Raw genomic sequence first — 23,134 nt, forward strand, 5'->3', positions numbered from 1 at the left:
TTGTGCAGTATCCTGATTTTTTGAGAAAACTCTAAAAAGCTTTTTGAAAATCATTTGCTCACTTTATGTGCTTGGTCTTACTACCTTGATTAGGTATCTAGGATAGGTCAAGAAGCAAAAGGCAACCTTAAACACACACTAGCCTAAATACAAGATCATCTAAAACACATTACAATCTTCAAAGCAAACTAGCTATTTTCTACATCAAACACATACTAAGACTAGGTAGAGAAGAAGCTTCATCCATCTTCAACAATAAAACAAGTTTTATACTCCTAGCTAGATATACAATTACAAGAGATTCAGATTGCAAATTTGAAATCATTTTTCCAATATTGCCTAAGGCTTTGGACTTTTCTTCAAGAGGAATAGGACTGTTGTGTGTTAAGTCATTTTTAAATTTTGTGAATTGATCCAGGTGTACTCTTTTTCCTCTTCTTTTAATCTTTGTATTTTTGTAAAGTTGTGTGGTACAAATCAAGAGGTTATTATGATATGTGTAGTGTTTACAAAGAGAAGGTTGTGTTATTGAAGGGTTCAAGAACATCTCTTTGTTGGATGTGTTGTAAATCAAAGGAGTTTGATTTGTTAGTGAAAATTTCCAGGTGTTTCTGGGGATTGAATGTAACTCTTAGTTAAAAGTGAACCAATATAAACCTGTTGCGTTGATTTCTCTTCCCCTTATCTCATTTAAATATGTTTATTCCTTGTTTTTATATACTGCCGATAAAAACAATCAGTTGAATCGAAGAAACAACCGATTGATTTTCTCGAATCAAGTTAAAAACATATTTGATTTTGGCTGAACTTGTTCTGTATCTTTGATTCTGCTTGTGACTTTCATTAAACCTTCAAAGTTTGCAAAAATCTTGCATAAACAATTCACCCCCCTCTTGTTTTAGCCCTGAAATTCTAACATTAATCACACATTACAATAGTTAAGGAGTCGGAACTATATTTACCTAATCAAATTCAAGTAGAGTTTTTTGTTACACTGAAGATTCTCTATTCTCTTTTTTTCTTTATGATTATGTTATTAATCTTAGTAGAGTTAGTTAATAAAAATGATCATCTCAACCTAATTAACCTCAAACTGAATTTTGGTTATGTTTGGATATTTTACTTTAGATTTCTAGATTTTGAGTGGTTTTCCTACTTGAACTTAAACTTTCTTTGGAATGGGATAAGGGAACTATTTAGGTTTTTGATAAAACCTTATGATAGATTATTTGAATGTGAACGTGCCATGCTCATAATTTTGAGTTTTACGCAAGGACGATGCTTTGTTTGAATATTTGAAATTGAATGTTATTTGAGTTTTGAATTGAACACTCTCAATGAGGAGTTAATCTAGTGACTTTGATCATTTTGAAATGTTTTGAAGTTGTACTATTAGAATGTTTTTTAAAAGATCTTTGAAAACTAATTTGATATGTTGTTGAAGCTTATTTTTCTTATTTTTGCATTCAAGTAAGTCGATTCTCACTCAAGTGAAAATATTTCTGCAACTTGCTCCCAGTCTTGTTTTCGCTCAAATGAAGAAAATTTTGTTCAAGTGAAAATAATACTGAAAATCAATTATATGCCAATTTTTCTCTCAAACTAAAATATTTTTGTTCAAGCAAACACATTTTCGCTCAACCTAAAATATTCTCACTCAAGCTAAAACTAAGTTTTTTTAAGAAAATCTTTCTTTCTTTTCTTTTCTTTTTGACTCTTCAAAAAAAAGTTTATGAGCAAATAATAAAATGAATAAAAAGAGATATTTGAGGGATATCCCAACCCATATACAAAAGAGTTACCATAACAAACCAAGAATGCAACTCAAAGCAACCCAAACAACACCAAGAGCAACATCATACTATTACCTTCCTAGCACTTTACTGATAAATGTAACCTTAATTCAGAACCACGTACAACATACTAAAGCTACTACTACACAAAATAGAATTGGCACGAATTAGACCTATGATATGTAAATATCATTGGCATGAATTAGACCTATGATATGTGTTCCGTCCGGTTGACCGGGACGTCTTCGTGCACGACCTCTACAGTCAGCTGGGGACTCCTTCCCGCTGGTTGCCCGTGAATTCCTGCAAAAAAGAGGACAAAGAGGCGCCCTAGCGGCCGTGTGCACTCCGACGCTCAAGTCAGCCAGCAAGAAACACCAAAAACTGTCCACCCACGTCTCTGAGCACCGCGTATGGCTCTCTGAGGGTGGTAAAAGAAACTGTGTATATGTGTGTGTTGTCTCCTTCAGACAAAAATATTCTCCGGTCACTTGTACGTAACCTTAAAGCACGGGCAAGCAACCAAAGAGTTTCTCCTAAATTTGCCAAAGGTTCCAACCCTTTTTCCGACATTCTCAGCGCTATTTAAACTGCCCCAGCATTTAAAGCGCCTTAAAGCGCTTTTACACTCAAACGTAACGCACTCATTAAAGCGTTTAATTACGAAACGTAGCGCATTTAAGACGTTGAAACGCTTGGGAGCCATAATAGTACCTGAATGCTCGAAAGGGAAACTGTATTGAATATCTTTAATTACCTGGCACCTGACTAGAGGGTGTTTCTATTCCGGCATTGTTGTCATACACGTGGAGGGCCTCACGACGCCATGACCCCATCTGGGGGCGTTTCTGCGTGTGGGTCCTCCTGCTTGGGAGTGCTACTGCGCTAGGGGTGGCTTTTTGGGTGCCAACTCATGCCCCCAAGTATCTAGCCACTTACTCTGAGAGCGTATCTGTCTTCCTCTCACACCCTGCACCCGGTTATCCTGGGCGTGACCTTCCTCTTGGGTCGTATCTGTCCCGAAGGCGTCTCTGGGGCAGCAGGGGTACTTCGCGAGTCAGGCTTCCCTTCACTGGTACTATCACTATGGCCTTGAAGCCACCTTTTCCTTCTCTTTATCACTTTCCCGAGATATCGGGACCTGAGGCTTTCCCACGACGTCGCTCCCTCCATGGTCTTTCCTACCCATGGGTATCGGGGAACCACACCGTGATTGCCTTGCTTTTACACTGTTTGATCTGGCGACGCCCTGGTTGGGCGACGCCTCCACCCAGGCGACGCCTTGCCTTGGCGACGCCTCCACCCAGGCGACGCCTTGTCCTGCCTTGGCGACGCTTCCTCTTGGCGTCTCTACACCTGGGCGACACCTTGAGTTGACTTTGACTTTCCAGTCGTTGACTTTGACCTTGACTTAGTCAACGCCCTGATACGGGACGGTACACAAGCCCCCCAGTCTTAAGCCGAAGACTTGTCTTCAGCGCAAAGACTAAAGCCTTGCCCCCGCCATCCACGTGCCTTCCCGATGACGTGTCATTCTCTGCTGACTCAGCAATTTTTCGAATTACTGACGCGACATTTTCTGAACCACAGGGGTATTCTTAATGACCGATTGGACATTCCCTGAAATGGGGATGATTACACCTTTTGGGCTACCCTTGATCGCGCGCCACGTGGCCCATCGCGTGGCCCTCCTTTAGAGACCTTTGCGCTTCCCCTGGGCAATCGACCCTCTGACGCGTGGCCCGATCCTGCGGCCCTTAGTTAGCGCCTCTTGGGTTACGAAATGTAACGTTTAAGTTACTCCAAACCCCGCGCTCACCCTACTGTTACATTCATTCACTCTGCTACTTCGCACTGTGCATCGCCTCCAAAACCTTTTTTCTCTGCAATTGCGATTCTGTCTATGCGATCTCATTCTCTTTTCCCTCCACACGCTTCGACTATTTTATCCGTGTTCTGCCCATTTCTTTCACTTCGTTGGGCGGTTTGGTATGATCGGGAAAGGTTGCGCGCCAACCCTCACGCCGATGGAGAGGCTCACTTAGTGAAGCCGTATCGTCCTCGGGACGTCTCTGATACCGAAAGGTCTTTTCCTTGATCTCTAACGCTCGGCGCCCACGCCTAAGGAGAGGCCTGCTAGAGCAGCACCGTATCGTCCCGGGTGTCTAAAACGCCGAGTGCCGTGGGGGGGTCTGTTCCCTCCATGGTCTTTCCTTCCCATAGGTATCGGGGAACACCCTGCCAGTGACTCGCTGGCGCTCGGCGGTCTCGCCTCCCTCCACAGTCTTTCCTACCTGTGGGTATCGGGGAGGCGACGCCTGTGACTAACTTTGCTTTTCTTTGCTTTCGTCTCCCTCCACAGTCTTTCCTACCTGTGGGTATCGGGGAGGCGACGCCTGTCGGTATTTGGGTTGGCGACGCCCGCGACATCTCGCACTGTCGTCGCCCTTTACGTCCTTCCTGGCAACGCCTCGGGCGTTACCTTTACCTCGACATTGACCTTAACTCTTGCCTTGGTCAACGCCTGATAACAGCGAAGAGCCCAAGGCTTTGTCTGTGCCATCCACGTGGCGCTCCTTGTATAGCTGATGGGACCTTCTGTCATTCGACTTGATCCACGTGGCGCTACTTGTATGGTTTGTGGGGCATTCGGTCATTTCATCAAGTCCTGACTCCTGCTATGCCCCTGACTCATTTTCGACGGCGGATCGTACCATTGGATATTCTGTTGACGGGACATTTTCTGATTTAAACCAGTGGTGCCAGCGTCATCCTTTCATCTTCTGCCACGTGTATCAATCGTGCGGTGCATCCATTCACGTCATTTGGCGCTCTAACCGCTTTATTTAACTCTTCAAGCTCTGGAACTATCTTCATCGTTTTCTCACTCTTCATAACCTACTTGCGTTCTTTCTTCTTGCACCCTTTCTTCTCTGTCGAAAGGCTGTTCTAACCTTCGCTCCCCTCGCTCAACCCTTGCATTTCTAGCCATCCTGATCTTGTTAAAGAATGTCTTCTCACGATGCTTCCTCCAGGGTCCGTCCCAAAGACTTGTACCCTTGGGCCTCGAGCGAACTTCTTGATGAGTGTTCATGCTTGCTCTCCACCAGGCCCGTACGGGAACACAAAGGGGAGTTGTGTTCTTACGACCACCGGGCCTTCGCGAGGAGGCACGATGACGACATCGCTGTGCTCCCTTGCACTCTGGGGAGCCAGTGTGTGGAGACAAACGGGCCAACAACGGGGTCCCTTTCTTTTACTTTTACTAGGTGGTGTTCAAGACCATCGGGGTGCGCTTACCCTTCTCCTGGTTCGAGAAGGAACTGCTGACGGAGATCAACGTGGCTCCAGCCCAGTTATACCCCAACAGCTGGGCCTTTGTCAAGGCCTTCGATGTTCTCTTTGGGTTTCTGGGTTGTGCACCCTCGGTTGACCTCTTTCTTCACTTTTTTGAGGTGAAGAGACAGAGACACAACCTCTGGGTAACTCTCAGCAATGTACCCGGAAGAGTTCTCTTCACGCCCTTCCAAAGCTCGTTCACGGGGTGGAAAGGCCGGTTCTTCAAGATCTGCTGTACTGATCTTGTTCCCGACGCCCTCGATGGGTTTCCGTTGTACTGGGTGAGAGAGGAAAAGGTCCTCAAAGCCAAACCCCTCAAGAATCTGGCTCCAAGTGATCAAATAGCTTGCCGGATTCTTGCTGAGGCGGGAGGTTTTGACTCTGCTACGGTGATCAGCTTGGAGTCCAACGCTAGGACTCTTGAGAAGTACATAAGTAAGAACCACTGCCTTAGGCGACTTCGGCCTTCGTTCCTTTCTAACTGTGCCTGTCTTCCTTCATGGTGTCTCTAATACATCTTTTCCCTTTGTGCAGGTTCGAAAATAGGCCAAGAAAAGAGGGCACGGCTTACTCGAGCGCTGCGGGCTGGGAAAGGGGCTTCGCCTTCCTCCAGTGATGACTCTGATGGGCGCTGAGAAGTGGGTTGTTTGTGTTTTTGCATGATTTGTAGCGTTTGCTCCGTTTGTACTGAACATTGCTTGTAACAACCACTTTTCAATATCATAATTCTTTTGCAACGCCACTTTACTTTGCATATGCTTCATATACCGCGCGCTTTCCTTTCGTCTCGTTCTGCCAACGATGCATGTTTTTACTTGGGCGACGCCTTTTTTTCTTGGCGACGCCAAGACCTAGGCGACGCCTTCTTCCTTGGCGACACCATGGCCTAGGCGGCGCGTCACATTACTTCTAACAAGGAAAGATAAAGGCTGAAAGCCAAGGCACCTCTTTTTGTCAACTGGTTTTTCCATTTATTAGGGCGACCTCATTAAAAAACCCCCGAAAGGGAAAAAGAGCGTCCCCTTCAACTAAATTGTTACATTCTGCTTACATAAGTCAACTAAAATAAAATTTTAAGTTGGCCGCATTCCAACTGCGCGGGATAGGGCCTCCATCTAAAGTCTCCAGGTTGTACGAACCGTTGCCCTTAGCCTCAGTAACTCTGAAGGGCCCGGTCCACTTGGGAGACAGCTTATTCTCAAACTCGTATGGGTGAGCTTTCCTCATCACTAGGTCGCCCACCTGAAACTGTCGTGGCTTTACTTTAGAGCTATATTGCCGCTCCACTCTTCTCTTCATCGCTTCAGCTTTTATTCTAGCTTCTTCCCTGGCCTCTTCTAGCAGATCCAGGTTTACCCGCCTCTCCTCATTAGATTCCTCCACCACAAAGCTTTGAAAACACGGTGAGCTTTCGTGTATTTCTACTGGAATCATCGCGTCCGACCCGTACACCAAACTGAAAGGCGTCTCCATAGTAGAGGATTGGGGCGTGGTGTGGTATGCCCATATAATCCTTGGCACCTCTTCCGCCCACGCCCCTTTGGCCTTCTCTAACCTTCTTTTTAACCCCCTCAGAAGGACTCTGTTTGCTGACTCTACTTGCCCATTGGTCTGGGGGTGTTCAACCGACGCGAACACTTGCTTGATTCCCACTTCAGCGCACAGATTTCTCAACTGCTGACTGGCGAACTGGGTTCCGTTGTCAGATATCAGGCGCCTGGGTACGCCAAAGCGACACACGATGTTTCTCCACACAAAATGTTGTACCTTATGCGCAGTGATTTGTGCCACGGGCTCTGCCTCTATCCACTTAGCGAAGTATTCGATGGCGACGACCAGATACTTCATCTGCCTGATTGCTAGTGGGAAAGGGCCCAGGATGTCAATTCCCCATGTGTGGAAAGGCCACGGGCAGTATATGGACCGCAACTCTTCTGGTGGCGCCTTGTGCCAGTCGGCGTGCTTTTGACATTGCTTACACCGCTGGGCGTGCCGTGCGCAATCCTCTTTCACCGTTGGCCAGAAAAAACCTGCGCGTATTACCTTGGAGGCCAAGGACCTTCCTCCTACATGGCTTCCGCAGATGCCTTCATGTAGCTCCGCCATTATCCTGGTGCACTCATCGCCACTGACGCATGTTAGGATAGGGTGAGTGAAACCGTGTCTGAACAGCACCCCATCCACCAAGGTATATCTTGCGGCATTTCTTTTGATCTTCTTACCCTCTTCAGGGTCCACTGGAAGAGCCCCATTCGCCAGGTATCGTTTATAGGGCGTCATCCAGGTGTCTCCCTTGGACAAGACACAGACCTGCATCCGCTCTTCCTCAGACACACCCGCGTATATACTGATGCGGGGCGCCCTCTGCGTATCTTGGGTCAAAGAGGAGTGACTCCTCGGCCTTCCCCTTGATGCATAAATCTGGAGGACATCCACCCTGTTGTCTTCCACGAATTGACGCGGAGCTTTGAGGGTCTCCTGGATCACTGTCCTCTGTCTACCCCCCTTGCCTGAGCTGGCCAGCTTTGCGAGCAGGTCAGCTCTGGCATTCTGCTCCCTCGGGACGTGTATCAACTCAAGAGCGTTGAACGCCCCTCTCAACAACTGGACGTATTTTAGATACGCCACCATCTGTGGGTCCTTCGCCTGGAACTCACCCGACACCTGCCCCGTAATCAACTGGGAGTCGCTCTTCACTAGGAGATTCTGTGCGCCCATCTCCTTGGCCAAGAGCATTCCTGCAATCAGGGCTTCATATTCTGCTTGATTGTTACTTGCCTTAAAGGCAAAACGCAAGGCCTGCTCGATCAGTATGCCGTCGGGTCCTTCCAGCACTATTCCCGCACCACTCCCTTGTTGGTTTGAGGAGCCATCAACCGAGAGCAGCCACTGTGAACTCGCTTCCACCTCTTGCTCACCTCCGGGCGAAAGTTCTGCTACAAAATCCGCGTACACCTGCCCTTTGATGGATCCTCTAGGCTCGTACTGTATGTCAAATTCTGACAGTTCCACTGCCCAGCGTACCATTCTTCCTGCCACATCGGGCTTCTGCAGCACCTTCTGTATAGGGAGGTTGGTCATTACCACCACCGTAAAACTGTGGAAGTAATGACGGAGCCTCCTAGCCGAGAACACTACCGCCAGTGCCGCCTTCTCCAGTGCTTGGTACCTTGTCTCAGCTCCCTGTAAGGCCTTGCTTACAAAGTAGATGGGCTTCTGACTCTGGTCCTGCTCTTGGACCAACACAGAACTGATGGCCCTATCTGTTACAGTAAAATACAACCGGAGGGGCACGCCCGTTACCGGTTTGCAGAGAACTGGAGGCGTCGCCAGGTAATCCTTCAGCTTAACGAAAGCCGCTTCGCATTCCTCAGTCCATGCAAAGCGACTGTTTCTCTTGAGGCACTGGAAGTACGGGTGCCCCTTTTCTCCTCCGGCGGAAACAAACCTCGAGAGCGCCGCCATCCGCCCTGTCAACTGTTGAACCTCCTTTACCGATGTCGGACTCCGCATGGCGATAATAGCCGCACATTTGTCGGGGTTCGCCTCTATCCCCCTCTCGGTGAGCAGAAAACCCAAGAATTTACCGGCCTCTACCCCGAAAACACACTTCTCGGGGTTCAACTTGAGGCGGTATTTGGATATTGTGTTGAACAACTCCTCCAAGTCTGCCATGTGCTGCACCCTGTTCTGCGACGCCACCACCATGTCGTCTACATAAGCGTATACGTTCCTCCCAAGCATTGGCGCCAGGACCTTGTCCATTAACCTCTGGTACGTGGCGCCCGCATTTTTGAGCCCGAAGGGCATCACCTTATAGCAATAACTGCATGTTTCAGTCATGAACGCAGTCTTGCTCTCGTCTCTGGGGTGCATCTTGATTTGGTTATACCCTGAGAAGGCGTCCAGGAAGCTTAACACCTTGCTTCCAGACGCGCTGTCCACTAGGGCGTCGATGCTGGGCAACGGATAGGAATCCTTTGGGCACGCCTTGTTCAGGTCTGTGAAGTCAACGCACATTCTCCACTTTCCGCTCGCCTTTTTCACCAAGACGACGTTGGCGAGCCACTCAGGGTACTGAATCTCCCTAATGTGACCAGCACTCAGCAGCTTCTGCGTTTCGTCTTTCACCACCTGTTGTCGCTCCTCATTGAACTTCCTCCTTCTCTGACGCACGGGGCGGACCGTGGCGTCCATGCTGAGGTGGTGACACAGGAAATCGGGGTCGATGCCCGGCATATCCGAGGCGGACCATGCGAAGGCATCCAGGTGGCGCGAAATCACTTCTGCCACCCCTTCCTGTTCTTCTGGACTTAGCGAGCTTCCTAACTTGAAAGCTTTGCCGCCAATCTCCCTTTCTAGGGTGTTAGCTGCAGGTTGCTCCCTATTATCATCTTCGGCGGGCGCCGCTTCTTCTACGGGCGCCGCTTCTTCGGGGGGCACCGCCTCTTCCACGGGCGCCTCCTCCATTGGCACATCTGCTTCGGGCATCGCCCTTTCTGCTATGGCCTCTTCAAGCGTCAGCCCAGCGGGCGTCGCCTCAATCATCGTTGCGTCCGCGCTCGGCGGACGTTCGTACACCATGAAAACGCCTCTCTTCGTCTTCAGGCTGTTTTCGTAGCATTTCCTCGCCTCCTCCTGGTCTGATCTGATGACTATCACCCGGCCGCTGAGGTCTGGTAGCTTCATCTTCATGTGACGGGTGGAGGACACTGCGCTTAACCGGTTTAACGCCGGCCTGCCCAGCAAAATATAGTAGGCAGAATTAGCGTTCACGACGAGGTACCGGATACTCTCGGTGCGGGAGGCCTCTCCGCCTGTGAACGTAGTCCTCAACTCCAGGTACCCCCGGACTTCTACCTGGTTATCCCCGAACCCATACAAACATCCCGTATAGGGACTCAGCAGATCGAGGGACAACCGTAATTTGTTGAAGGTCGACAGAAACATGACGTCTGCCGAACTTCCTTGATCAACAAGCACTCTGTGAACCTTCCTTCCGGCCGTGACAACAGAGATGACAACGGGATCGTTGTCGTGGGGTACCACATCTCGGAGGTCTCGTCGTGTGAACACGATATCTAACTCCCATGGCTCCCCTAAGAGCCTCTCTTCAACTGAATTTACCCCCCTCGTGTATTTCTTCCGCTGGGAGGCGGTGGGCCCTCCGCCAGAGAAACCTCCAGCAATGGTATGGACCTCGCCAAGCACTGGCATCTCGTGCGCTGGCTCATCTGCCGGCGACGGCAAGGTGGCGGTCGTTGGGGAATCTGCGACATAATCTTTCAAAAACCCAGCCCTTACCAGCTCATCTAGCTGGTAGCCCAACGACAGGCAATTGTCAATTTGGTGCCCGAAAGCCTCGTGGAATTCGCACCAAGAGTCTTTACGGGGCCCTAACACCTTGTCGGTCTTCGCCGGTCGCCTCAGCCTCTCAGCTATGTTGGGCACGGCAATCAAATCCTTCAACTCAACCACGAAGTTGTACCTCGCCGGTCTTGCTCTTTCTCTGGCGGGGCGTTCGCCTCCTGCTGGGCCCCGAGGCTGGGGCTTTCTGGCCTCGTAGGGGCGTCTCGCCTCTGGCTTCTTTCTCCCCGTCGTGGTCTCATTGACTCTGACGGGTTGAACTCGCGTTGGTCCCCTCGGGCGTGAAGGTACGGCGCTGGTGCGCTTCACACATACCTCCCCTTCCGAAGCAATGTGCTCTACCGCCCTACGCCGTAATTCAGCAAAGGTCCTAGGGCGATTGCGGATAATAGATTCTCCAAAGGGGCCGGGGCATACGCCTTTCACAAATGCGTACACGATCATAGGCTCCTCTGTTGTACCAACCTTCACAACCTGGGCCCCGAAGCGATTGATATACTCCTTCAGGGTCTCCCCCTGATATTGCTTCACATCAAATAGGTCGTAGGAGACCGGCGGCGGGGCCTTGTTGGCTAAGTATTGTTCTCTGAATAACCGCGACAACTGGCGGAAAGATGTGATATGGCCCTCGGGGAGGCTAATGAACCAGTCCATAGCCATCCCGGTCAGGGTGCTCATGAAGAGCTTGCACTTGGCAGCATCAGAACCGCCTATCAGGACCATCTGAGTGTGAAATGCAGCAAGGTGCGTCTCTGGGTCCTCCATCCCAGTGAAGATTACCTTGGGTCCCGCGAACGTGTTCGGGATCGCTGCATCTAGGATCTCCTGCGAGAAAGGAGTGGAAAACTCCCTTGGTGGGGAATGGTTCTCCGTCTCGTCCTGCCCAGGCCGCCTCCGATCGTTTCTCAGGCCCTGGCGCAACTCCTCATTCACACGGTGGAGCTCTTCGTTGCGCTCATGCGAGGCGTCAAGGTCTGCCTGCATGCGCTCCTGCTCCATCTTCGAATCCGCCATGTCCTGCTGCAGCCCCCTCATTATTTCTAGGACCTGCTGCATGGATAGGTCTGCTGGGGCTGCGCGCGCTGCTCTTCGTCTGGTGGGGGCCATTGTCACTCCAACCTCCTTCAACGTTACTGTAACTTGGTAAATTTTTCTCGAACTTGTGATGGGACTGATGTTTTATATCGAGCCCCACGGTGGGCGCCAAATGTTCCGTCCGGTTGACCGGGACGTCTTCGTGCACGACCTCTACAGTCAGCTGGGGACTCCTTCCCGCTGGTTGCCCGTGAATTCCTGCAAAAAAGAGGACAAAGAGGCGCCCTAGCGGCCGTGTGCACTCCGACGCTCAAGTCAGCCAGCAAGAAACACCAAAAACTGTCCACCCACGTCTCTGAGCACCGCGTATGGCACTCTGAGGGTGGTAAAAGAAACTGTGTATATGTGTGTGTTGTCTCCTTCAGACAAAAATATTCTCCGGTCACTTGTACGTAACCTTAAAGCACGGGCAAGCAACCAAAGAGTTTCTCCTAAATTTGCCAAAGGTTCCAACCCTTTTTCCGACATTCTCAGCGCTATTTAAACTGCCCCAGCATTTAAAGCGCCTTAAAGCGCTTTTACACTCAAACGTAACGCACTCATTAAAGCGCTTAATTATGAAACGTAGCGCATTTAAGACGTTGAAACGCTTGGGAGCCATAATAGTACCTGAATGCTCGAAAGGGAAACTGTATTGAATATCTTTAATTACCTGGCACCTGACTAGAGGGTGTTTCTATTCCGGCATTGCTGTCATACACGTGGAGGGCCTCACAACGCCATGACCCCATCTGGGGGCGTTTCTGCGTGTGGGTCCTCCTGCTTGGGAGTGCTACTGTGCTAGGGGTGGCTTTTTGGGTGCCAACTCATGCCCCCAAGTATCTAGCCACTTACTCTGAGAGCGTATCTGCCTTCCTCTCACACCCTGCACCCGGTTATCCTGGGCGTGACCTTCCTCTTGGGTCGTATCTGTCCCGAAGGCGTCTCTGGGGCAGCAGGGGTACTTCGCGAGTCAGGCTTCCCTTCACTGGTACTATCACTATGGCCTTGAAGCCACCTTTTCCTTCTCTTTATCACTTTCCCGAGATATTGGGACCTGAGGCTTTCCCACGACGTCGCTCCCTCCATGGTCTTTCCTACCCATGGGTATCGGGGAACCACACCGTGATTGCCTTGCTTTTACACTGTTTGATCTGGCGACGCCCTGGTTGGGCGACGCCTCCACCCAGGCGACGCCTTGCCTTGGCGACGCCTTGTCCTGCCTTGACGACGCTTCCTCTTGGCGTCTCTACACCTGGGCGACACCTTGAGTTGACTTTGACTTTCCAGTCGTTGACTTTGACTTTCCAGTCGTTGACTTTGACCTTGACTTAGTCAACGCCCTGATACGGGACGGTACAATATGTAATATGAATGTTTATTTTAAATATGAAATGAATATCAAGTTGTAAAATTAATTAATTTTGTGCTTTTGTTTAGATTAATTATATAGTATAACAATGCTTACAAAGATTGACAGAATATTGACAGAATTTATATGAATTTGTGGTCAAATATCTATATTTTGGTTACAAATGATCATCTCAACCTAATTAACCTCAAACTGAATTTTGGTTATGTTTGGATATTTTACTTTAGATTTCTAGATTTTGAGTGGTTTTCCTACTTGAACTTAAACTTTCTTTGGAATGGGATAAGGGAACTATTTAGGTTTTTGATAAAACCTTATGATAGATTATTTGAATGTGAACGTGCCATGCTCATAATTTTGAGTTTTATGCAAGGACGATGCTTTGTTTGAATATTTGAAATTGAATGTTATTTGAGTTTTGAATTGAACACTCTCAATGAGGAGTTAATCTAGTGACTTTGATCATTTTGAAATGTTTTGAAGTTGTACTATTAGAATGTTTTTTAAAAGATCTTTGAAAACTAATTTGATATGTTGTTGAAGCTTATTTTTCTTATTTTTGCATTCAAGTAAGTCGATTCTCACTCAAGTGAAAATATTTCTGCAACTTGCTCCCAGTCTTGTTTTCGCTCAAATGAAGAAAATTTTGTTCAAGTGAAAATAATACTGAAAATCAATTATATGCCAATTTTTCTCTCAAACTAAAATATTTTTGTTCAAGCAAACACATTTTCGCTCAACCTAAAATATTCTCACTCAAGCTAAAACTAAGTTTTTTTAAGAAAATCTTTCTTTCTTTTCTTTTCTTTTTGACTCTTCAAAAAAAAGTTTATGAGCAAATAATAAAATGAATAAAAAGAGATATTTGAGGGATATCCCAACCCATATACAAAAGAGTTACCATAACAAACCAAGAATGCAACTCAAAGCAACCCAAACAACACCAAGAGCAACATCATAATATTACCTTCCTAGCACTTTACTGATAAATGTAACCTTAATTCAGAACCACGTACAACATACTAAAGCTACTACTACACAAAATAGAATTGACACGAATTAGACCTATGATATGTAAATATAATTGGCATGAATTAATATGTAATATGAATGTTTATTTTAAATATGAAATGAATATCAAGTTGTAAAATTAATTAATTTTGTGTTTTTGTTTAGATTAATTATATAGTATAACAATGCTTACAAAGATTGACAGAATATTGACAGAATTTATATGAATTTGTGGTCAAATATCTATGATGATATGCGAACTATTACTTAATATTTTACCCTTATAATAAGTTAAAGTAAATTCAAAACTAACTATTTGAAATATTACACATTTAAAATACTTGATTAGTTAATGTTTTGTATGTCTTATAACGCATCCTTGTTATTCAATTGAAATGATTGACTGAAGTATGAGTAAAAAATATCATGTGAGCGTGAAAACAAATTATCTATATATCTATTTGAAATATTACACATTATCTATATATCCCATATAGATAATGGTTTTAAATTGTTTCATGTTATTTTTGAAAGAAAACAAAAGAAAAGCAATTATTTGAGATCTTTCAAACTCAAAAAGCAAATTATTAGTTAAAGATATTGTGTTCCGCATAAAGAGCAGAGAAAGAAAACATTAAATATAACACTATTCTTATACATGCTCATACTTCCTGGAGCATCTAAGAAACTCTATTCAAAATGGATATTCAATATCGGTTTTGCTCCTTTTATATGAAAATATTTCCTTCATGAAGATTCTGTGTTCTGATGGTGGCTGAAGCTTGGAGGAGGATAAGGTGTGGTGGAGCTGCTGCTGGTGTTTTCAAGTCGTTTAAGTCAGGGTTATGGTGGCTTTCTGTTTGGTTGCTGGTAATGATGCAGAAATTAATACATATTATTTTAATATTTTTAATTCTAAATATATCCTTTATTATTATTTTTAAACTCATAACATAAAGAGTTGTATCCAACTTGTTGAATTATCAATTTTCTTCTAGAATAGTGTGGGACTTATGCATAGTGTTCCAAAATTGGGTATCAAGACATATTTGTTTACTAGTAAGGTCAATTCAAAATAATAATTGTGATTTTTGGAAAGGTTAATCCTAAAATTGTAACTTTTTATTCCATAAAATAATATGTTGCTAGAAAATGTATTTCTGAATTGTCATTAAACGTATTTCGGAAAGTAATCCCAGAAAATTCTGGAATAATAACTAGAGACAGGACTTTTTATATCAGTTGTAGAATACTTTTTATAATAACCATCGCCATTTTTCTCTGTTCTTATTCCTCCAAAAGATAATGCATTCATAGTGGGTATTTTTTTTCCAACCATGCATTCGCGTGTCAGATTTGATTTGCATAAGAAAAATGTTACTTTGAGATAAGTATTCTACTGCGACAGAGCACCTTCGTTTTTCTTTCATTCAATGACTATACTATGTAAAATTTTATTATACATGCGGGCCCCACGGTTTTTGTCTTAAATATGTAAGTGAAAATTTTTGCATGTGAGTGGAGCCCACATACAAATACTTTTTCTACCCAATATTTTTGAATATATACAATTTTAAAATTTTGAAAATACCTTTCATTTTTTAAAATAAAAATCTAGAATTGAAAATAATAGGAAGAGTTTTTTGTGTTTCCAAAATAAAAGTTCAGAAACAAAAATCAAAAGTCCAATCCGGATAAGAAAATCCTTACTAAAAAAATAATATGCATGCATTTTCGTCTTTTTCATTAGAATTGGGTGCACTTATATAGTGCAAGAAGCAATTACGAATTTGGATTGAGATTCAGGAGTGAGATAAATGGGCCCACAACTTTTGTTTGTTAAGTATTTCTTTCTGCACCCCAAAACATTCCTTCCTGCACTACATCATTTTCAAAAAAGACTGTTTTACTTCTTTTAAAATTGACTTCCAGATTATTTTTTTATAAAATATTTTTGGAATATACTAATCGGAATACATTTTATGAATTTTGGATTTACTATTCTGAAAGTAAAAAAAAATGTGTTTCAGAGATGACATTTCACAATTGGTTTTATTTTATTTTACAAGTTTAAATTGTAGTAGCAGTTTCATCATGTTCATTAACAATACAAAGAAATGCAACTTATGCAGTCACAATTGTGGTATAATCCTTGACATTGGCCAAAACTGTATCCATGAACCAACTTTTAAGATATTGGTTTTCATTATTTTATAAAAAGTTTCATTTATTCTACTTTTTTGTTTGCATGTTATAAAATTGAATTATTCATTGGCTTCTTCAGAAACTAGTGGTTTGCTTCCTCAATGTCTAGTTGTAAGAAACCTCATTAGCTACCTTTAACGAACAAAGTGGTGGTTAGTTTACCAATACATATGGATTTTTGGTTAAAAACAAAAAAATAACATAACAAGGTACCTTTTAGTAGGGATGGCAAAGCGGGTCAGCCCGCCCCGCATAGACCTGTCCCGTACTTAGCTCACAAAATGTGGGTCAGCTTGACCTGTCCCACAAAGTGAATGCGGACTAGATTTCCCGTCCCGTCCTGCATAAGAGCTGACCCGCGGGTTTGCGAGCTTGCCCGCATTCATTTTTTTTTTAGAAATTGAATGATTTTTTTTTCTTTTTGCTCTTGAAAAATTATCAAATTGAACCTATATATTTATTACTATCAAACATGAAATTTTTTTTCTTCCATTTCAAATATAGTCAAACATTAATAATTTAATTAAGATAAAAATCAAATATCAATATTCTTCCACTTCCAAAACATTAAAAGTACCTAACTCAAAAACATTAAACATTAATTGAAAAACATTAAACATAAACATTATTGATATTCTTCCATTTCAATAACATTGGATGCAACCTTAGATGAACTTTCATCCAATTTTTCATAATTATAACCTTCCCCGTCATCTGCATACATTAAAACAATCACAATGAATTAATTAATTTTTCATAAACATAATACAATAAAAAATAAGATTAGTTAAAATAATTGAATTACCCTCAGAAAATTCATGCTTCCAACTAGAAGTACAAATGATTGTTTCCATGATTTCAGGCAAAAGTCGATTCCTATATTTTTTAAGAATTCGAGAACCATGCTAAATGCAGCTTCTTATGCAACCGTGGTTATAGGGATGCTCAACAAATCTCTAGCCATTAAAGCAAGATCAGAAAAACGTTGACAATTATTTTTCCACCAATCTAACTCATCCATTTGCTCTAAATAGTCAAAATCCAAAGTTGGTTCATCCAAATAAGTGTCAACTTGTGACCTTCCAACTTTATTAGCTACTTGAAGCTTGCGCATTTTTATTTCCTATTATGATGTAATAAGTTAGTATAATGGACTACTTAAAAATGAATTAAAGTGCATTAATAAGTATTATTAAAGTAAGTAACTTACATAAAAAAAGACTTGGTTTAGACATAGATGATGAAAATGAAGATTGTCCTTGCTTATGCTTTTGAACACTTGATGATGTTATTAAGCAAACTGAATTTGAATGTTGGAAATTAAATTGAACCGAACAAAAAGCTGGAAAATGAAGAAGAAAGATGAAGAACAGCAAAGCATAATGAAAGAACCGAAGCAACACAAAAAATAAGCTGAAACTGCCGAACCAAAACAACAAGGAAACAAGCTAAGACAAGGAAATAACAAAAGAAGAAAGGAAGGAGAAGAGAGTGCTCATGAAGATGGAAGAATGGTTGGATGATCACGCCACTAGAAGGATGGTTGCTCCTAGATGAGTGTGCTGCCGCCACTTGAGGACACCATGGATCCTTCAAGATGAGACTAGAGAAGAAGGCTCAAAAGCTCTCCAATGATCACTCAAAATTTGAGTATAGTTTCTTTTCTCTAAAATTCAAATCTGAAATTTACAAAGAGAGCACCTCTATTTATAGCCTAAGGTGCTGAAAATGCAAGCTAAACAAATTCAAATTTCCCCCCTAAACATATTCTAGAACCGGCGCCAATTGCAAGGCATGAGGGAGGTGTGACCTCTTCCTTCACTTTGGCACCTCCTATTCTACTCCTACACCTATCTACTAACGCACCCCCCCTCCTAAAGCTCCTAACTAAAGCCTAAAAGATGCTATAACAAAAGAGGTTTCTAATGTTTCCCTCTAAGCACCTTCAACTAAAGAAATTACAAAAAGAGAAAATAAATGTCCCCTAGCTCCTAAAGCTTTGAACATGCTTCTTGTAATCCTTTGAGGTGGGCTTTGACCTCCATGGGCATCCTCCATTTGTGCCTCTACCTCTTCTTGATCTTGTTGATTGACCTCCATGTCCTCTTGAGCTTGATCTCCATCAACATCATTAGCAGAAGCATTATCCAAAGTCATAGAAAACACATTTTTCTCTAGTCCCCAATCTTGTATAAATTCATTATTTTTCTTAGACAACTCAAAACATGTGTGAGGGGGAGGCATATGACAAAAGTTCAGTAGTTTGCTATTGAACTTCGAATTCGGGTCAACAAAATGTGCATTTAATGATATGAAACCCTCAGTATTAATAGATGTCCATAAATCAGAAGTTAAGCATATCCTACTAGGAATGGAAGCAAGCAATTCCTTAAGCATTATTTTTTTCTTTCATATACATTCTCCCAATACCAGCCTTAACAGTGTTTCTAGAAATCATAATTGCATCAGGACACAAGTAGCTTATCCAAGTCCTAAGTTCGAGATACTCGACAAATTTGTAAGGAAAGTTGTGGCTAATAATTAGACTAGACAACAATTCCCAATGTACAACTTGATCTATTTTTTTTTTTTTGCCTTCAAATTTCCATGCATATCCAAAATCATTTGACCCACACCTTCAGTTTTTCTTTTTAACACATTTCATACATGACGATTTAAATGAGAAGTCTCATATTTTCTTCCACCAGTTACATATATTTTGTTCAACTATTGCACTTTGCCCTTTCTTAGTAAAATACCTCCAACAATCAGATGTTCTAGTCTTATCCCTTTTTCTTTTTTCTAGGTTCAACAGTTTCAGATTGTTTCTCAGTATTATCATCTTCCTCCAATTCAAACTCACAAAGAGGCATGTTACATTCCTCATCCATTACAATCCAATTTGCAAATTGAGATCTTGTTGGAAAATATAGAATAAACATATAATCTAAAAATAATCTATAATCTAATTTATTATTTATGAATGGTTGTCTCACTCACCACTTCCCTCACATGCACCTCTTCTTTCTTCTCCTATGATTGGTATAACAGGTTCAAGTATGCACAATCCTTAATTTATTTGTAGATAAACACAAATCCTCAATTTATATCAAAATTTCAAACTAAATAAACACAAATCCCCAATTTACATCAAAATTTCAAACCAAATAAACACAAATCCCCAATTTATATTAAAATTTCAAACCAAATAATACAAATCCCCAATTTATATCTATTAAAAGGAAAAGAAAGTGATGAGAATCAACTAAAGGTGGTTTTTTATAATGAAGAACAAGATCATTCGCCTTCACATTTAAAGTTTTTCTTGTTAATCTTTGCAAAAGATAAAGCCCAAGCCCAAGCCCAAGCCAAAGAAGGCCAAAGCCCACAAAAGCCCAAAGACCATCCCATGAAGGGCAAGGCCAAGTTTTAAATAAATATTGTTTAGAAAGGTGCTTAGAGGGAAACATTAGAAACCTCTATTGTTAAAGCATCTTTTAGTCTTTAGTTAAGAGTCTTAGGGGGGTGTATTAGTAGATAGGTGTAGGAGTAAATAAGGAGGTGCCAAAGTGAGAGAAAGGATCACACCTTCCTCATGCCTTGTTTTTGGCGCAAATTCTAGAAGCTTTTTGGGAGGGAGTTTTTTTGAATTTGTGTAGCTTACATTTCAGCACCTTAGGCTATAAATAGAGGTGCTCTCTTTGTAAAATTCAGATTTGGAATTTGTAGTAAAGAAACTCTCCCAATTTGGTGATTGAGTGAGTGAGATTTGATTTCTCCTCTTCCTAGTCTCATCTTGATGCCTTGGTTCTCTCAAGTGGCGGCATTGCACACTTATCTTGGAGCATTCACACTTCAAGTGGCGTGTTCATCAACCAAGAACTACAACCACATAAGTCCTCTTTCTTCTCCATCTTCTCATTCCATTTCCGTGCCTATTTGAGTTCCTAAACATGTCTTAGGTTCCTTTCTTGCTTTCTATTCGGTGTTCTTGCTTATTTTCATGTTTCAATCGGTTCATCTTCTTTCTCATTGGATTTGTTCGGTGCATTTCAGTTTTGAAGCATTTTAATCGGTTCATTTCATTTGTTAAGCAATTTAATCGGTTCATTTGCATTTTTACATCTTTTAATTGGTTCAATTGGCAAGAAATGGGTCTTCCATGTGAGTTTGGTGTTTGGTGCAAGTTTTGGTGAGTTCTTGAAACTTAGAACATTGATCCAATTCTATTAAAAGTGCCTAAGCTATCTCCAACTCAAGTTGATTCCATAAAATGTCAAAGAATCATCTATATCTTGCTATTGGAATCACATCATGTGGTATCATGAGTCTTAGGTTCATTCTTGTTTAATTGTTGAGTTGTGTGCACTTTTATTTCAAGAGCTCTTTAATTTCTTGCAATTTAAGTTTCTGTTTTAGAATTTTAATTGAGTTTTCTTGCTGTTTTTCTTTTGCTCCAAGTGTTTGTGGAAAGGTTTATGGCACTCATAATTCTTATGAGTATGGTTGCTCTTTTGGAATGGCATTATCCTTCCTAGAGTTTACCTTAAGCTTCCTTTCACTTGTTACAATTTGTGTTGTGTCTTTTAATTTTTGAATCATGTCAAGTTTTGTCTTAGTCATGTTATTCCATATATGTCATTACTTCTAGTAGTACTTTTATTGTTTTGATTGTTTCTTGCTTTGGTGTCATATAATTTTCTGATTTGATGTTGATCCTTTGTGCATTTTCTTTTTAGAATTGAGTTCATACTTGTATTCTAGACCTATACAAGTTCCAATACATCATTTTCTATTATGTCTTTGTTAGTTCATCATTCTGTTTTTTATTCCTATTAGGATTCCTCTGTTTCTGAAAAGAGTGCTTACTGTTTTTCCTTATTGCAACTGATTTACGTACTGTAAAATTCTGAAATTCTGGATTTGAGATATTCAAAGTGTTAGAAAAGAATAGAAAAAAGAATCATTCAAAAATATGAAGTACACAAAAAATGATAAATAAAATAAAAAAAAGTGTACATTCCTGCCGAAAAAAATACGGTAATCTGGCAGTGATTTTAAAAAATTTATTTCTCTCAATTGGCTTACTGTTTTTAATTGATTCCAGTGCAATTTTTGAGTTAACATCTTGAAGTTTCTGTGGTATAAATTTCATAATCCAGTTCGCTCTACAACGTTCCAGTTAAATCAGTGAATATCAAACACAGTTTGCATAAAAAAAAAATTTTCCAGTAGCTAAATTTTTTTGTTTTCTTCATCTACTCTAATGCTTTTCCTTAGGTATTCTTTTGTGTGCCTACTTTTCTCATTGAGTTCTTTATTTTCTTGATTGTCTTTCATTCTTACTCTTTGAGTTTGTCTTACATATAGTATTCCTTTTGCAATTACCTTTCCTTGCTTATACCTTTTCTTGTTTGTCTTTATTGTTTCTTTGGTTTTGTGGTGGTTTGCTCTTAAGATTGGTGTGCTTGCTTTGACATATTTCATTTGAGGATTCCAAGGCCTCAAGATCAGATTGGAGCAAGAACATTATTTCTTTGAGAGTGATATCTTTTTCAGCCTTAAATTCACTTCGGCAGTTTCATTGCCAAAGCTCACTGTTTTTGCTAATTTTTAACTTGTTTGCTGTTTTTGTGTGTTTGCTGTTTTTTAATTACAAATGGCTGGATTTTCAAGTGATGCATCCTACAAGCAGAATTCTCCTTCCAAAGCTTCAATCCTTGGTGAATTACATGAAGCTCAAAGAACCATTAAACGGTTGGAGGAGAAAATGCAAAAGATGGAGGTCCAACAAGCTAGACCATCTCCTTCTATCCATGATGGACATCATTCTCATAGACCATCTTCAAGAGCTTCTTCAAATGATGTTGGCCGTGAAGATGACCATAGGAGAAGGAGAACTCCACCCCAATTCCTTGGACATAGACATCACAACCAAGGGGAGAGACCTCACTATGGCAATGGCTACTACCAAGATGCAAAGGCTAGGCTACCTTCGGTCAAGCTTCCTTGTTTCAATGGCTCAAGTGATCCTAATGTATATTTAGATTGGGAGGCTAAGTGTGAACAAATATTTGAGATCCATGAGATCCAAGATGAGCATAAGCTTAAGCTAGCCACCCTAGAGTTTAGTGATTATGCCATGAAATGGTGGCATGGAATTGTAAAGGACATTATCTATCACAAGGGTCCTCCCGTGGACTCTTGGAACTCTTTAAAGGATCAAATGCGCGCTAGATTTGTGCCCCCACATTTTAGGAAAGACCTCATGTTGAGACTCCAACGGTTTCAACAAGGCACGCTAAATGTGGATGAATATTATAAAGAGCTAGAAACGCTTGTGCTTAAAATTGAATTAGAGGAAAGTGAGGAAGCTATGATTGCTAGGTTTGTGAGTGGTCTTAGGAAGGATATTCAAGACTTTGTTGAGTTACACGAGTATTCATCATTGGGCTCTTTAGTTCATCTTGCAATGAAGGTGGAAGCCCAACTTGCTAAGAAAAACTCTTTCAAAAATGCTTCCAATGATGGATACTACTCCAAGTCTTGGAGAACCAAAAATTCTTTTTCTAAACATCCTTCCAAAGATTCTTCTTTCAAACCCAAGGATCCTACGCCATCTACTTCTAGGCCTAAATCCCCAATTAAATCGTCTAGTCAAAAGTGTTTTAAATGTTTGGGATATGGTCACATTGCTGCTAATTGCCCTTCTAAAAGAAGTATGTACATGCATGAAGGCATTGTAGTTAGTGAGCATGATTCCACTTCACCTAGGCATTCTTCACCTTCTAGACCATCAAGTGAAAATGAGAGTGAAAGTCCTTGTGAAGGTGACTTATTGATGGTAAGACGTATGTTGGGCACAATTCCAAAATCTTTGAATGATACTCAAAGAGAAAATATTTTTCACACCCGATGTCTTATCAACAACAAGTTATGTTCCTTGATTATTGATGGGGGAAGTTGCACTAAT

The sequence above is a fragment of the Phaseolus vulgaris genome, chromosome 7 (genome assembly GCF_000499845.2).
Source record: "Phaseolus vulgaris cultivar G19833 chromosome 7, P. vulgaris v2.0, whole genome shotgun sequence".
Classification (NCBI taxonomy): Eukaryota; Viridiplantae; Streptophyta; class Magnoliopsida; order Fabales; family Fabaceae; genus Phaseolus; species Phaseolus vulgaris.